We start from the raw sequence: 17,627 nt of genomic DNA on the forward strand, positions 1-17,627 counted from the left end.
GGAGGGGGTGGTGCGTGTGGGGGTTGTGGTGCGTGTGGGGGTTGTGGGGGTGGAGGGGGTGGGGGTGCCGACTGTCCCCGTGTCCGCTCCGTGACCCGTGACGGCACTGGGCCTCTCACGCGTGTAAAGCCGCGGCCCGGACCACAGCCGGGCGCGACCGCCGCGGCCCGGCCGGGTCCCCCCCACCGCCCCGCCCCCACCCCCGCCCCCACCCCCGGGCCCTCCTCCCTCCCTCCTTCCTTTCCCCAACGGTGAACACGGGGCAGCGATGAGGGGAGGGGGGGTAGCGATATGGGGGAGGGGGTTAGCGATGTGGAGGGGGGGGGGGGCAGCGATGAGGGGAGGGGGGGTAGCGATATGGGGGAGGGGGTTAGCGATGTGGAGGGGGGGGGGGGCAGCGATGAGGGGAGGGGGGGGTAGCGATGTGGGGGGGGGGGGGGCAGCGATGTGGGGGGGGGGTAGCGATGTGGGGGGGGGGCAGCGATGTGGGGGGGGGCAGCAATGTGGGGGGGAAGCGATGAGGGGGGGGCGGGGAAGCGATGAGGGGGGGAGGCAGCGAGGGCAGCGGTTGTGACGACGGCGGCGGCGGTGTCACCCGCGTGGGGGTGAGCGAGGTGAGTGTGGGGGGGTGGTGGTGGGGGGTGAGCGAGGTGAGTGTGGGGGGGGGTGGTGGGGGGGGGGTGAGCGAGGTGAGTGGGGGGGGGTGGTGGTGGGGGGTGAGCGAGGTGAGTGTGGGGGGGGGTGGTGGGGGGGGGGGTGAGCGAGGTGAGTGGGGGGGGGTGGTGGTGGGGGGGTGAGCGAGGTGAGTGTGGGGGGGGTGGTGGTGGGGGTGTGAGCGAGGTGAGTGTGGGGGGGGGGTGGTGGTGGGGGGGGTGAGCGAGGTGAGTGGGGGGGGTGGTGGTGGGGTGTGAGCGAGGTGAGTGTGGGGGGGGGGGTGGTGGGGGGGGTGAGCGAGGTGAGTGGGGGGGGTGGTGGTGGGGGGGTCAGCGAGGTGAGTGTGGGGGGGGGGTGGTGGTGGGGGTTGAGCGAGGTGAGTGTGGGGGGGGGGTGGTGGGGGGGGTGAGCGAGGTGAGTGGGGGGGGTGGTGGTGGGGGGTCAGCGAGGTGAGTGTGGGGGGGGGGGTGGTGGTGGCGGGTGAGCGAGGTGAGTGGGGGGGGGGTGGTGGGGGGGGGGTGAGCGAGGTGAGTGGGGGGGGTGGTGGTGGGGGGTCAGCGAGGTGAGTGTGGGGGGGTGGTGGTGGGGGGTGAGCGAGGTGAGTGTGGGGGGGGGGTGGTGGGGGGGGGGTGAGCGAGGTGAGTGAGGGGGGGTGGTGGTGGGGGGTCAGCGAGGTGAGTGTGGGGGGGGGGTGGTGGTGGGGGGTGAGCGAGGTGAGTGTGGGGGGTGGGTGGTGGTGGGGGGTGAGCGAGGTGAGTGTGGGGGGGGGTGGTGGGGGGGAGTGAGCGAGGTGAGTGGGGGGGGGTGGTGGTGGGGGGTCAGCGAGGTGAGTGTGGGGGGGGGGTGGTGGTGGGGGGTGAGCGAGGTGAGTGTGGGGGGTGGGTGGTGGTGGGGGGTGAGCGAGGTGAGTGTGGGGGGGGGGTGAGCGAGGTGAGTGTGGGGTGGGTGGTGGGGGGGGGATGAGCGAGGTGAGTGGTGGGGGGTGAGTGTTGGTGGGGGGTGAGCGAGGTGAGTGGTGGGGGGTGAGTGTTGGTGGGGGGTGAGTGTTGGTGGGGGGGTGAGCGAGGTGAGTGTGGGGTGGGTGGTGGTGGGGGGTGAGCGAGGTGAGTGTGGGGGGGGGGTGAGCGAGGTGAGTGTGGGGTGGGTGGTGGTGGGGGGTGAGCGAGGTGAGTGGTGGGGGGTGAGTGTTGGTGGGGGGTGAGTGTTGGTGGGGGGTGAGCGAGGTGAGTGTGGGGTGGGTGGTGGTGGGGGGTGAGCGAGGTGAGTGGGGGGTGAGTGTTGGTGGGGGGGTGAGCGAGGTGAGTGGGGGGTGGGGGGGGTGAGCGAGGTGAGTGGGGGGTGAGTGTTGGTGGGGGGTGAGCGAGGTGAGTGTGGGGTGGGGGGTGGTGGGGGGTGGTGGGTGGTGAGCGAGGTGAGTGTGGGGTGGGTGGTGGTGGGGGGTGAGCGAGATGAGTGTGGGTGGGGGGTGGTGGGGGGTGAGCGAGGTGAGTGTGGTGTGAGTGGTGGTGGGGGGTGAGCGAGATGAGTGTGGGTGGGGGGTGGTGGGGGGTGAGCGAGGTGAGTGTGGTGTGAGTGGTGGTGGGGGGGTGAGCGAGGTGAGTGGGGGTGGGGGTGGTGGGGGGTGGGTGGTGGTGGGGGGGTGAGCGAGGTGAGTGGGGGGTGGGTGGTGGTGGGGGGTGAGCGAGGTGAGTGGGGGGTGGGTGGTGGTGGGGGGTGAGCGAGGTGAGTGGGGGGTGGGTGGTGGTGGGGGGTGAGCGAGGTGAGTGGGGGGTGGTGTGGGGGTAGGGGTGGTGGGGGGTGGGTGGTGGTGGGGGGTGAGCGAGGTGAGTGGGGGTGGGGGTGGTGGGGGGTGGGTGGTGGTGGGGGGTGAGCGAGGTGAGTGTGGGGTGGGTGGTGGTGGGGGGTGAGCGAGGTGAGTGGGGGGTGGTGTGGGGGTAGGGGTGGTGGGGGGTGGGTGGTGGTGGGGGGTGAGCGAGGTGAGTGTGGGGTGGGGGGTGGTGGGGGGTGGGTGGTGGTGGGGGGTGAGCGAGGTGAGTGTGGGGTGGGGGGTGGTGGGGGTGGGTGGTGGTGGGGGGTGAGCGAGGTGAGTGTGGGGTGGGGGGTGAGTGGTGGTGGGGGGTGAGCGAGGTGAGTGGTGGGGGGTGGGTGTTGGTGAGGGTGTGAGCGAGGTGAGTGGTGGGGGGTGGGTGGTGGTGGGGGGTGAGCGAGGTGAGTGGGGGGTGGGGGGTGGTGGGGGGTGGGTGGTGGTGGGGGGTGAGCGAGGTGAGTGTGGGGTGGGGGGTGGTGGGGGTGGGTGGTGGTGGGGGGTGAGCGAGGTGAGTGTGGGGTGGGGGGTGGTGGGGGTGGGTGGTGGTGGGGGGTGAGCGAGGTGAGTGTGGGGTGGGGGGTGGGGGGTGGGTGGTGGTGGGGGGTGAGCGAGGTGAGTGGTGGGGGGTGGGTGTTGGTGAGGGGTGAGCGAGGTGAGTGGTGGGGGGTGGGTGGTGGTGGGGGGTGAGCGAGGTGAGTGGTGGGGGGTGGGTGGTGGTGGGGGGTGAGCGAGGTGATTGTGGTGGGGGGTGGTGGTGGGGGGTGAGCGAGTGAGTGTAGGGTGGGTGGTGGTGGGGGGTGAGCGAGGTGAGTGTGGGGTGAGTGGTGGTGGGGTGGGTGAGCGAGGTGTGGGGTGGGTGGTGGTGGTGGGTGAGCCAGGTGAGTGTGGTGGGTGGTGGTGGTGGGGGCTCAGCGAGGTGGTGGGTGGTAGTGGGGGGGTGAGCGAGGTAGTGGGTGGTGAGCGAGGTGGTGGGGGGTGAGCGAGGTGGTGGGTGGTAGTGGGGGGGGCTAGCGGTGTTCACTGATTAACGTGCGAGGGTGGTGGGGGGGGGCTCCGCGTGCCCCCCCCCTCCCCACACGACCCCGACCGCGTCTCACCTGCAAAGTGAAATCCGCGGCAGCAGCAGCGGCGGCGGTAGCGGTCGGGAAACCCCTTGGCAGCCACGTCAACAACAACAACAACGACGACGTGAGCTCCAGTGGAGGGGAGGGGGAGGTGGGGGCACGAGACCCCCCCCACGCCCCCCTCAGCGATCTCCCCTTCACCGGATCCACTCAGCTCGCCTCGTCCCCCTGGTGTGCCTGCCGCATTGCACCCGGGTGAGTGAGGTGAGTGGGATGAGTGAGGTGAGTGAGGTGAGTGGGGTGAGTGGGATAAGTGTGGTGAGTGGGGTGAGCGGGGTAAGTGTGGTGAGTGGGGTGAGTGGGGTGAGTGGGGTGAGTGAGGTGAGTGGGATGAGTGAGGTGAGTGAGGTGAGTGGGGTGAGTGGGATAAGTGTGGTGAGTGGGGTGAGTGGGGTGAGCGGGGTAAGTGTGGTGAGTGGGGTGAGTGAAGTGAGTGGGATGAGTGGGGTGAGTGTGGTGAGTGGGGTGAGTGGGGTGAGTGAGGTGAGTGTGGTGAGTGGGGTGAGTGAGGTGAGTGGGATGAGTGAGGTGAGTGAGGTGAGTGGGATGAGTGAGGTGAGTGAGGTGAGTGGGGTGAGTGGGATAAGTGTGGTGAGTGGGGTGAGTGGGGTGAGCGGGGTAAGCGTGGTGAGTGGGGTGAGTGGGGTGAGTGAGGTGAGTGGGATGAGTGGGGTGAGTGAGGTGAGTGTGGTGAGTGGGGTGAGTGGGGTAAGTGTGGTGAGTGGGGTGAGTGGGGTGAGCGGGGTAAGTGTGGTGAGTGGGGTGAGTGGGGTGAGTGGGGTGAGTGAGGTGAGTGGGGTAAGTGTGGTGAGTGGGGTGAGGTGAGTGTGGTGAGTGGGGTGAGTGGGGTGAGTGTGGTGAGTGGGGTGAGTGAGGTGAGTGGGGTGAGTGTGGTGAGTGGGGTGAGTGTGGTGAGTGGGATGAGTGAGGTGAGTGTGGTGAGTGGGGTGAGTGAGGTGCGTGAGGTGAGTGGGATGAGTGAGGTGAGTGGGGTGAGTGGGGTGAGTGGGGTGAGTGTGGTGAGTGGGGTGAGTGTGGTGAGTGAGGTGAGTGGGATGAGTGAGGTGAGTGAGGTGAGTGGGGTGAGCGGGAGTGAGGTGAGTGGGGTGAGCGGGGTAAGTGTGGTGAGTGGGGTGAGTGGGGTGAGTGGGGTGAGTGGGGCGAGTGAGGCGAGTAGGGTGAGCGGGGTAAGCGTGGTGAGTGTGGTGAGTGTGGTGAGTGTGGTGAGTGGGGTGAGTGAGGTGAGTGTGGTGAGTGTGGTGAGTGGGGTGAGTGAGGTGAGTGGGGTGAGTGAGGTGAGTGGGGTGAGTGGGGTGAGTATGGTGAGTGGGGTGAGTGGGGTGAGTGAGGTGAGTGGGGTGAGTGGGGTGAGTGTGGTGAGTGTGGTGAGTGGGGCGAATGAGGCGAGTGGGGTGAGCAGGGTAAGTAGGGAGAGTGGGGTGAGTGTGGTGAGTGGGGTTAGTGTGGTGAGTGGGGTGAGTGTGGTGAGTGAGGTGAGTGGGGGTGAGTGGGGATAGTGGGGTGATTAGGGTGAGTGAGGTGAGTGTGGTGAGCGATGTGAGTGGGATGAGTGGGGTGAGTGAGGTGAGTGGGGTGAGTGTGGTGAGTGGGGTGAGTGAGGTGAGTGTGGTGAGTGGGGTGAGTGTGGTGAGTGAGGTGAGTGGGGTGAGTGTGGTGAGTGGGGTGAGTGGGGTGAGTGGGGTGAGTGAGGTGAGTGGGGTGAGTGGGGTGAGTGAGGTGAGTGTGGTGAGTGGGGTGAGTGGGGTGAGTGGGGTGAGTGTGGTGAGTGAGGTGAGTGGGGTGAGTTGGGTGAGTGAGGTGAGTGTGGTGAGTGAGGTGAGTGGGGTGAGTGGGGTGAGTGGGGTGAGTGAGGTGAGTGTGGTGAGTGGGGGTGAGTGTGGTGAGTGGGGTGAGTGTGGCGAGTGTGGCGAGTGTGGCGAGTGGGGTGAGTGAGGTGGGTGTGTGGGGTGAGTGTGGTGAGTGTGAGGTGTGTGGTGAGTGTGGTGAGTGGGGTGTGTGGGGTGAGTGGGGTGAGTGGGGTGAGTGGGTGAGTGGGGTGAGTGAGGTGAGTGAGGTGAGTGGGGTGAGTGAGGTGAGTGGGGGTGAGTGAGGTGAGTGTGGTGAGTGGGGTGAGTGAGGTGAGTGTGGTGAGTGTGGTGAGTGGGGTGAGTGAGGTGAGTGTGGTGAGTGGGGTGAGTGTGGTGAGTGTGGCGAGTGGGGCGAGTGAGGCGAGTGGGGCGAGTGTGGTGAGTGGGGCGAGTGAGGCGAGTGGGGCGAGTGTGGCGAGTGGGGGTGAGTGTGGTGAGTGTGGTGAGTGTGGTGAGTGGGGTGAGTGAGGTGAGTTTGGTGAGTGGGGTGAGTGGGGTGAGTGTGGTGAGTGGGGTGAGTGTGGTGAGTGGGGTGAGTGTGGTGAGTGGGGTGAGTGAGGTGAGTGTGGTGAGTGAGGTGAGTGAGGTGAGTGGGATGAGTGGGGTGAGTGGGGTGAGTGGGGTGAGTGGGGTGAGTGAGGTGAGTGGGATGAGTGAGGTGAGTGAGGTGAGTGGGGTGAGCGGGGTAAGCGTGGTGAGTGGGGTGAGTGGGGTGAGTGGGGTGAGTGGGGCGAGTGAGGCGAGTGGGGCGAGCGGGGTAAGCGTGGTGAGTGTGGTGAGTGTGGTGAGTGTGGTGAGTGGGGTGAGTGAGGTGAGTGTGGTGAGTGTGGTGAGTGGGGTGAGTGAGGTGAGTGGGGTGAGTGAGGTGAGTGGGGTGGGTGGGGTGAGTATGGTGAGTGGGGTGAGTGGGGTGAGTGGGGTGAGTGGGGTGAGTGTGGTGAGTGGGGCGAATGAGGCGAGTGGGGTGAGCAGGGAGAGTGGGGTGAGTGTGGTGAGTGGGGTGAGTGTGGTGAGTGAGGTGAGTGGGGTGAGTGGGGATAGTGGGGTGATTAGGGTGAGTGAGGTGAGTGTGGTGAGTGATGTGAGTGGGATGAGTGGGGTGAGTGAGGTGAGTGGGGTGAGTGTGGTGAGTGGGGGTGAGTGAGGTGAGTGTGGTGAGTGGGGTGAGTGTGGGTGAGTGAGGTGTGTGGTGAGTGGGGTGAGTGGGGTGAGTGTGGTGAGTGGGGTGAGTGAGGTGAGTGGGGTGAGTGAGGTGAGTGGGGGTGAGTGAGGTGAGTGTGGGTGAGTGAGGTGAGTGGGGTGAGTGAGGTGAGTGGGGGGTGAGTGGGGTGAGTGGGGATAGTGGGGTGATTAGGGGTGAGTGAGGTGAGTGGGGTGAGTGGTGTGAGTGGGATGAGTGAGGTGAGTGGGGGTGAGTGTGGTGGAGTGGGGGTGAGGTGGGTGTGGTGAGTGGGGTGAGTGTGGGTGAGTGGGGTGAGTGGGGTGAGTGTGGTGAGTGGGGTGAGTGGGGTGAGTGGGTGGTGGGTGAGTGGGTGGTGGTGGTGGGGTGAGTGGGGTGAGTGGGGGTGTGGGTGGTGTGTGGGGTGAGTGGGGTGAGTGGGGTGAGTGGGGTGAGGGGTGGTGGTGAGTGGTGGGTGAGTGTGGTGAGGGGTGGTGAGTGGGGTGAGTGGGTGTGGGGTGTGGGGTGAGTGGGGTGAGTGTGGTGAGTGGGTGAGTGGGGGTGAGTGGTGGTGGGTGAGTGGGGTGAGTGGTGGGTGAGTGGGGTGAGTGGGGTGAGGGGTGTGGGGTGAGTGAGGTGAGTGGGTGAGTGGGTGAGTGGGGTGAGTGTGGTGAGTGGGGTGAGTGGTGGTGAGTGGGGTGAGTGTGGTGAGTGTGGTGAGTGGGGTGAGTGAGGTGAGTGGGGTGAGTGTGGTGAGTGAGGTGAGTGGGGTGAGTGGGGTGAGTGGGGTGAGTGTGGTGAGTGGGGTGAGTGTGGTGAGTGGGGGGAGTGGGGTGAGTGAGGTGAGTGGGGTGAGTGAGGTGAGTGTGGTGAGTGGGGTGAGTGTGGTGAGTGTGGTGAGTGGGGTGAGTGGGGTGAGTGTGGTGAGTGTGGCGAGTGGGGCGAGTGAGGCGAGTGGGGCGAGTGTGGCGAGTGGGGCGAGTGTGGCGAGTGTGGCGAGTGTGGCGAGTGGGGCGAGTGGGGGCGAGTGGGGCGAGTGGGGCGAGTGGGGCGAGTGAGGCGAGTGGGGTGAGTGTGGTGAGTGGGGTGAGTGTGGTGAGTGGGGTGAGTGTGGTGAGTGGGGTGAGTGTGGTGAGTGTGGTGAGTGGGGCGAGTGAGGGGAGTGGGGCGAGTGGGGCGAGTGTGGTGAGTGGGGTGAGTGGGGTGAGTGAGGTGAGTGGGGTGAGTGGGGTGAGTGGGGTGAGTGTGGTGAGTGGGGTGAGTGGGGTGAGTGAGGTGAGTGTGGTGAGTGGGGTGAGTGTGGTGAGTGTGGCGAGTGGGGCGAGTGAGGCGAGTGGGGCGAGTGTGGCGAGTGGGGTGAGTGTGGTGAGTGTGGTGAGTGGGGTGAGTGAGGCGAGTGGGGCGAGTGTGGCGAGTGGGGCGAGTGAGGCGAGTGGGGTGAGTGGGGTGAGTGGGGTGAGTGGGGTGAGTGAACCCCTACCCCTGTGTGAACGCCTTCCCCTGTCAACCCCTACTTCCTGTGTGAACCCCTACCCCTGTGTGAACCCCTACCCCCTGTGTGAACCCCTACCCCTGTGAACCCCTACCCCAGTGTGAACCCCTACCCCTGTATGAACCCCTACCCCCGTGTGAACCCCTACCCCCGTGTGAACCCCTACCCCTGTATGAACCCCTACCCCCCTGTGAACCCCTACGCCCTGTGAACCCCTACCCCTGTGTGAACCCCTACCCCTGTGTGAACCCCTACCCCCTGTGAACCCCTACCCCTGTGTGAACCCCTACCTCTGTGTGAACCCCTACCCCCTCTGTGAACCTTTACCCCTGTGTGAACCCCTACCCCTGTGTGAACCCCTACCCCCTGTGTGAACCCCTACCCCTGTGAACCCCTACCCCAGTGTGAACCCCTACCCGTGTGAACCCCTACCCCTGTGTGAACCCCTACCCCCGTGTGAACCCCTACCCCCGTGTGAACCCCTACCCCTGTATGAACCCCTACCCCCCTGTGAACCCCTACGCCCTGTGAACCCCTACCCCTGTGTGAACCCCTACCCCTGTGTGAACCCCTACCCCCTGTGAACCCCTACCCCTGTGTGAACCCCTACCTCTGTGTGAACCCCTACCCCCTCTGTGAACCCCTACCCCCTCTGTGAACCCCTACCCCTGTGTGAACCCCTACCCCTGTGTTTACCCCTACCCCTGTCAACCCCTACCCCCTGTGAACCCCTACCCCTGTGTGAACCCCTACCCCCGTGTGAACCCTTACCCCCGTGTGAACCCCTACCCCCGTGTGAACCCCTACCCCCGTGTGAACCCCTACCCCTGTGTGAACCCCTACCCCCTGTCAACCCCTACCTCCTGTGAACCCCTACCCCTGTGTGAACCCCTACCCCTGTGTGAACCCCTACCCCCTGTCAACCCCTACCCCTGTGTGAACCCCTACCCCTGTGTGAACCCCTACCCCCTCTGTGAACCCCTACCCCTGTGTGAACCCCTACTTCTGTGTGAACCCCTACCCCCTCTGTGAACCCCTACCCCTGTGTGAACCCCTACCCCTGTCAACCCCTACCCCCTGTGAACCCCTACCCCTGTGTGAACCCCTACCCCTGTGAACCCCTACCCCTGTGTGAACCCCTACCCCTGTGAACCCCTACCCCTGTGTGAACCCCTACCCCTGTGGACCCCTACCCCCTGTGGACCCCTACCCCTGTGTGTGCGACCCCAGCAGCGGTCCCAATGAAAAGGAGACGGATCAGTCGATTCAGCCCCCCCTCCCCTGAGCGAGTCGACCCGGGAGGGGTCTCCGCCTCGACCCCCCACGCAGGCGGCTCGGGGCTGCAGCTCCCAGCCCCTCCTGCTGCTGGGGCCGAGGGCTCCCAGGGCTCACAGGGCTCCCAGGGGTCCCAGGGGTTCCAGGGGTACCAGGGGTCCCAGGGCTCCCAGGGGTCCCAGGGGTCCGAGGGAGACGAGCCGAGTCGAGGAGACATCATCCGCTCCGCGCTGTGCACCCTCTACCGCGCGGGTGAGCTCCCATTCCTCCAGACGATCTCGGATATCGTAACGACGACGATTATCGCGATGACCGCATTGCCGCGATGCGGCTATTGGGTTTGTTGTCTTTGTCGCCTCGTGCGGGTGACCCCGCGCAGGTCGCCTGGTGCCCGGAGGTTGACAACCCCGACGGGGCGCGGAGCCCAGCGCACCGCGGCGTGCTGCCAGCGGTCTCTGGGGGGAGTGCAGCGCGATTGTGAATGAAGCGAGCTGGTGGTGGTTGTGTCGTCGTGTGAGCTGGGGGAGACGGTGGTGGTGGTGGTGGTTGTGTCGTCGTGTGAGCTGGGGGAGACGGTGGTGGTGGTGGTGGTTGTGTCGTCGTGTGAGCTGGGGAAGACGGTGGTGGTGGTGGTGGTTGTGTCGTCGTGTGAGCTGGGGGAGATGGTGGTGGGTGAATGATTCAGAGGGTGAATAAGTAGGTGGATGAGTGAGTGAGTGAGTGGCTCAGTGAGTGGATGAGTGAGTGGGTCAGTGGCTGAGTGAGTGGCTGAGTGAGTGGGTGAGTGAATAGATGAGTGAGTGGATGAGTGAGTGGGTGAGTTGCTGAGTGAGTGGCTGAGTGAGTGGGTGAGTGGCTCAGTGAGTGGGTGAGTGAATTAGTGGGTGGTTAAGTGAGTGGGTGAATGATTGGATGAGCGTATGGTTGAGAGTGGTGGAGTGTGTAGGTGAGTGGCCAAGTGAATAAATGAGTGAATGAATGAGTGAGTGGATGAGTGTGTTGTTGTGACGATTATCTGAACCGATCCTAGGCCTCCTCTACGCCGACTCAGCCTCAAATGAGTACCTGGTGCGGTGTTGTAAACATCGCCACTGGGGAGACAAAGGCGGTCGGGCGTGGTGCTGACCACCCACCCCTTCCTGTGCCGTGTTGTATGTGTATAGACCTTCTTTCACACCGTACGTAGCCAACCGTACTAATCGGAGGCGTGGGGGAAGCACTTGCTACTCGCTGTTTCAGGCGACATGGGGGGGGGGGTGGTACGTGCCCCCCTAATGATCCGATCGAAATCCCTAATTTCGATCGGATCATTGGGGTTTAGGAGTAATAACTCGGTATTTTGCGACGCCCACTGCCACTGTGTAGCATGTTATTACGTGGCCAGGGACTCTATGAGATGATAGGACAATAGTCTGAGTCCCCAATTGGCAATAAGTAGACGCAAAGCGGTTATAAGTGACTCAGAATTGTGCGCAGTTGCGTCTACAGCTGACACGACTTCCCTGAAGGCATCAACAGCTGCAGCGAGCGCGATGCCGATCACACGACGCGGTTCGAATTCGACCCTCGATCGATGGCCGCGCCATCGCCGCACACGCGTCGAATACAAAGCAAGGGACAACTCCTCACTCACTAACAACTTCTCACTTACTAACAACTCTTTACTTACTAACAACTCCTTACTAACAACTCCCACTAACAACTCCTCACTCACTAACAACTCCTCACTCACTAACAACTCCTTACTAACAACTCCCACTAACAACTCCTCACTCACTAACAACTCCTTACTCACTAACAACTCCTTACTAACAACTCCCACTAACAACTCCTTACTCACTAACAACTCCCTACTCACTAACAACTCCTTACACACTATCAACTCCTTACTCACTAACAACTCCTCACTCACTAACAACTCCTCACTCACCAACAACTCCTCACTCACTAACAACTCCTCACTCACTAACAACTCCTCACTCACTAACAACTCCTCACTCACTAACAACTCCTCACTCACCAACAACTCCTCACTCACTAACAACTCCTCACTAACAACTCCTCACTCACTATCAACTCCTCACTCACTAACAACTCCTCACTCACCAACAACTCCTCACTCACTAACAACTCCTCACTCACTAACAACTCCTCACTCACTAACAACTCCTCACTCACTAACAACTCCTCACTCACCAACAACTCCTCACTCACTAACAACTCCTCACTCACTAACAACTCCTCACTCACTAACAACTCCTCACTCACTAACAACTCCTCACTCACCAACAACTCCTCACTCACTAACAACTCCTTACTCACTAACAACTCCTCACTCACTAACAACTCCTCACTCACTAACAACTCCCTGCTCACTAACAACTCCTCACTCACTAACAACTCCTCACTCACCAACAACTCCTCACTCACCAACAACTCCTCACTCACTAACAACTCCTTACTCACTAACAACTCCTCACTCACTAACAACTCCTCACTCACTAACAACTCCTCACTCACTAACAACTCCTCACTCACTAACAACTCCTCACTCACTAACAACTCCTCACTCACTAACAACTCCTCACTCACTAACAACTCCTCACTCACTAACAACTCCTCACTCACTAACAACTCCTTACTCACTAACAACTCCTCACTCACTAACAACTCCTCACTCACTAACAACTCCTCACTCACTAACAACTCCTCACTCACTAACAACTCCCTGCTCACTAACAACTCCTCACTCACTAACAACTCCTCACTCACCAACAACTCCTCACTCACTAACAACTCCTCACTCACTAACAACTCCTTACTTACTAACAACTCCTCACTCACTAACAACTCCTTACTTGCTAACAACTCCTCACTCACTAACAACTCCTCACTCACTAACAACTCCTTACTCACTAACAACTCCTCACTCACCAACAACTCCTCACTCACTAACAACTCCACACTCACTAACAACTCCTCACTCACTAACAACTCCTCACTCACTAACAACTCCTTACTCACTAACAACTCCTCACTCACCAACAACTCCTCACTCACTAACAACTCCTCACTCACTAACAACTCCTCACTCACTAACAACTCCCTGCTCACTAACAACTCCTCACTCACTAACAACTCCTCACTCACCAACAACTCCTCACTCACTAACAACTCCTCACTCACTAACAACTCCTCACTCACCAACAACTCCTTACTTACTAACAACTCCTCACTCACTAACAACTCCTCACTCACCAACAACTCCTTACTTACTAACAACTCCTCACTCACTAACAACTCCTTACTCACTAACAACTCCTCACTCACTAACAACTCCTCACTCACTATCAACTCCTCACTCACTAACAACTCCTCACTCACTAACAACTCCTTACTCACTAACAACTCCTCACTCACTAACAACTCCTCACTCACTAACAACTCCTCACTCACTAACAACTCCTTACTCACTAACAACTCCTCACTCACTAACAACTCCTCACTCACTAACAACTCCTCACTCACTAACAACTCCTCACTCACTAACAACTCCTCACTCACTAACAACTCCTCACTCACTAACAACTCCTCACTCACTAACAACTCCTCACTCACTAACAACTCCTCACTCACTAACAACTCCTTACTCACTAACAACTCCTCACTTACTATCAACTCCTTACTCACTAACAACTCCTCACTCACTAACAACTCCTCACTCACTAACAACTCCTCACTTACTAACAACTCCTTACTCACTAACAACTCCTCACTCACTAACAACTCCTCACTCACTAACAACTCCTCACTCACTATCAACTCCTCACTCACTAACAACTCCTCACTCACTAACAACTCCTCACTCACTAACAACTCCTCACTTACTAACAACTCCTTACTCACTAACAACTCCTCACTCACTAACAACTCCTTACTCACTAACAACTCCTCACTCACTAACAACTCCTCACTCACTAACAACTCCTCACTCACTAACAACTCCTCACTCACTAACAACTCCTCACTCACTAACAACTCCTCACTCACTAACAACTCCTTACTCACTAACAACTCCTCACTCACCAACAACTCCTCACTTACTAACAACTCCTTACTCACTAACAACTCCTCACTCACTAACAACTCCTTACTCACTAACAACTCCTCACTCACTAACAACTCCTCACTCACTAACAACTCCTCACTCACTAACAACTCCTCACTCACTAACAACTCCTCACTCACTAACAACTCCTCACTCACTAACAACTCCTCACTCACTAACAACTCCTTACTTACTAACAACTCCTCACTTACTAACAACTCCTCACTCACTAACAACTCCTCACTCACTAACAACTCCTCACTTACTAACAACTCCTCACTTACTAACAACTCCTCACTCACTAACAACTCCTCACTCACTAACAACTCCTCACTTACTAACAACTCCTCACTCACTAACAACTCCTCACTCACTAACAACTCCTCACTTACTAACAACTCCTCACTTACTAACAACTCCTCACTCACTAACAACTCCTTACTTACTAACAACTCCTCACTTACTAACAACTCCTCACTCACTAACAACTCCTCACTCACTAACAACTCCTTACTTACTAACAACTCCTCACTTACTAACAACTCCTCACTCACTAACAACTCCTCACTTACTAACAACTCCTCACTCACTAACAACTCCTTACTTACTAACAACTCCTCACTCACTAACAACTCCTCACTCACTAACAACTCCTCACTTACTAACAACTCCTCACTTACTAACAACTCCTCACTCACTAACAACTCCTCACTCACTAACAACTCCTCACTTACTAACAACTCCTCACTCACTAACAACTCCTCACTTACTAACAACTCCTCACTTACTAACAACTCCTCACTCACTAACAACTCCTCACTTACTAACAACTCCTCACTTACTAACAACTCCTCACTTACTAACAACTCCTCACTCACTAACAACTCCTCACTCACTAACAACTCCTCACTCACTAACAACTCCTCACTCACTAACAACTCCTCACTCACTAACAACTCCTCACTCACTAACAACTCCTCACTCACTAACAACTCCTCACTCACTAACAACTCCTCACTCACTAACAACTCCTTACTCACTAACAACTCCTCACTCACTAACAACTCCTCACTCACTAACAACTCCTCACTCACTAACAACTCCTCACTTACTAACAACTCCTCACTCACTAACAACTCCTCACTCACTAACAACTCCTCACTCACCAACAACTCCTCACTCACCAACAACTCCTTACTCACTAACAACTCCTCACTCACTAACAACTCCCTACTCACTAACAACTCCTCACTCACTCACAACTCCTCACTCACTAACAACTCCTCACTCACCAACAACTCCTCACTCACTAACAACTCCTCACTCACTAACAACTCCTCACTTACTAACAACTCCTCACTCACTAACAACTCCTCACTCACTAACAACTCCTCACTCACTAACAACTCCTCACTCACTAACAACTCCTCACTTACTAACAACTCCTCACTCACTAACAACTCCTCACTCACTAACAACTCCTCACTCACCAACAACTCCTCACTCACCAACAACTCCTTACTCACTAACAACTCCTCACTCACTAACAACTCCCTACTCACTAACAACTCCTCACTCACTCACAACTCCTCACTCACTAACAACTCCTCACTCACCAACAACTCCTCACTCACTAACAACTCCTTACTCACTAACAACTCCTCACTTACTAACAACTCTCACTAACAACTCTCACTAACAACTCCTTACTTACTAACACCTATATCAGTTTGCATTGCTGGAGGGGTTTCCTCCCTACCTGAAAATCCTGGCTCTTTGGTTCTTTCGGTAAAGTCACGGTAAAGTCACGGTAAAGTCACGGTAAAGTCACGGTAAAGTCACGGTAAAGTCACGGTAAAGTCACGGTAAAGTCACGGTAAAGTCTTTCCCACCTGATGACGGACGCTTGTGTTGCGCCCGAAACGTGACTTTGGAACCAACGAGTATGGATTCCCGCAGTCACGGACGTGTCAACTCGAGATTGATCTTCGAGATTGATCTGCGAACTTCGAAATCGATCTTCGAGATCGATCTTCGAGATTGATTTTCGAGATGGATCTTCGAGATTGATCTTCGAGATTGATCTTCGATCTTCGAGATGGATTTTCGAGATTGAGCTTCGAGATTGAGCTTCGAGATGGATCTTCGAGATTCATCTTCGAGATGGATCTTTGAGATTGATCTTCGAGATGGATCTTCGAGATTGATCTTCTAGATTGATCTTCGAGATTGATCTTCGAGATTGATCTTCGAGATTAATCTTCGAGATTGATCTTCGAGATTGATCTTCGAGATTAATCTTCGAGATTGATCTTCGAGATGGATCTTCGAGATTGATCTTCGAGATTGATCTTCTGGATTGATCTTCGGGATGGATCTTCGAGATTGATCTTCGAGATTGATCTTCGAGATTGATCTTCGAGATTGATCTTCGAGATGGATCTTCGAGATTGATCTTCGATCTTCGAGATGGATTTTCGAGATTGAGCTTCGAGATTGATCTTCGAGATTGATCTTCGAGATTGATCTTCGAGATTGATCTTCGAGATTGATCTTCTAGATTGATCTTCGAGATTGATCTTCAAGATTGATCTTCGAGATTGAGCTTCAAGATTGATCTTCGAGATTGAGCTTCGGGATGGATCTTCGAGATTAATCTTCGAGATTGATCTTCTAGATTGATCTTCGAGATTGATCTTCAAGATTGATCTTCGAGATTGAGCTTCGAGATGGATCTTCGTCTTCCTGCTGTGGGGACGGTGGCATGCCAGTTGAAGGCACTGCGCTACAAACTCATCAACCCCCTCATCACCCCTTGCTCATCTCCCTCCGTCTAGAACCCCCAGATTCGGGGGACCTCTGAAATCTGGGATGTCTGGACTTTGGGGCCGTCCATAAATGACGTCACGCGATTTTGGACGGTTTTTGACCCCCCCCCCCACTCGTCACATGACGTCACAAAGCTCTGCCCCCCCCCCCAAAAAAATAAAACATGTTTCAAATCGCTTTAAGCTATTGTCATTGTAGTGCGTATTTAATGTGGCGCTGTACTCTGATGTTGTAGGAGAAAACATTTATTAAAAAGTTCATTTAATTAAGTAGAAGGTGTTGTCTATATTTATTTAAAGTTGCGCATTTTGATGTGACGTCACATTTCTCAAACACCCTCCCCCTCGCTACATGACGTCACAAATGCCTGACCCCCCACCCCCCCTAGGTGCGTGACGTCATTTACGGACGGGCCCTTTAGCGGACCCTCGGTTTATCCCTGTGCACCCCCCTGCCCCCCACAGAGCGGCCGTGGCCCCCCCCGAGGGTGCCCCCGCCATGGTGCCGCACGGTGTTTGTGAGCGGGATCCCTGGGGGGCCCCGGGCCGAGGGGGCCCTGCGCGCCGCCTTGCGGGGGGCGCGCTGCGGGCCCCTCGAGCAGCTCCGCTGGGGGCCCCGGGGGGGGAGGGGGCGGGGCACGGGGGGGGCAAGGGGCGGGGCCCGGGCGGGAGCCGGCAGCTTCTGCCACGTGCGGCTCGCGAGCCAGCGGGAGGCAGGACGCGCCGTGGCGCTCAGCGGTGAGTGACGAGGGGGGTGGGGGGGGTGACGAGGGGGGTGGGGGGGGGGTGACGAGGGGGGTGGGGGGGGGTGACGAGGGGGGTGGGGGGGTGACGAGGGGGGGTGGGGGGGAGGGGTGACGAGGTGGGTGAGGGTGTCTGTGGCGCACCGTGGGGTGCAAAAGGGATTTCTTCTGGCTCCCACATTTAACATCATCTAGGACCACGTTGGTTGAGAAACTTTCCACCGATGTGTCGGGTCTTCAAAAATTACTCACACCGACACGTTGTAACAAGTCGCCCGCTTTATTCACCTGTTCTTGCACCACTTCTTGCACCACTTGTAGGCACTCCTATAACTATCTATACGGTAACTTCTCTACCTTTCACCTCGCTTATCCTGCACTCAGCAACTCTGCTCTCAACGACTCCGCACGCAGCGTCTCCACACCCAGCGTCTCCGCAAACAGCGTCTTCACACACAGCGACTCCACACACAGCATCCTCACACACAGCGACTCCACACACAGAGACTCTACACACAGCGACTCCGCACACAGCGACTCCACACACAGCGTCTCCACACACAGCGACT

At 58.2% G+C, this 17,627-nt stretch overlaps 1 long non-coding RNA gene across 1 annotated transcript; it reads left to right on the top strand.

Moving 5' to 3' along the window:
- The first annotated feature begins 560 nt into the window (after positions 1-560).
- Positions 561-9,368, top strand: LOC144950208 (uncharacterized). The gene is made up of 3 exons (XR_013640357.1): positions 561-614; positions 3,585-3,789; positions 9,338-9,368. It is a non-coding gene; the product is annotated as an uncharacterized LOC144950208 (long non-coding RNA).
- Positions 9,369-17,627: the final 8,259 nt, after the last annotated feature.

This window comes from Lampetra fluviatilis, chromosome 56 (genome assembly GCF_964198595.1).
Source record: "Lampetra fluviatilis chromosome 56, kcLamFluv1.1, whole genome shotgun sequence".
Taxonomy (NCBI): domain Eukaryota; kingdom Metazoa; phylum Chordata; class Hyperoartia; order Petromyzontiformes; family Petromyzontidae; genus Lampetra; species Lampetra fluviatilis.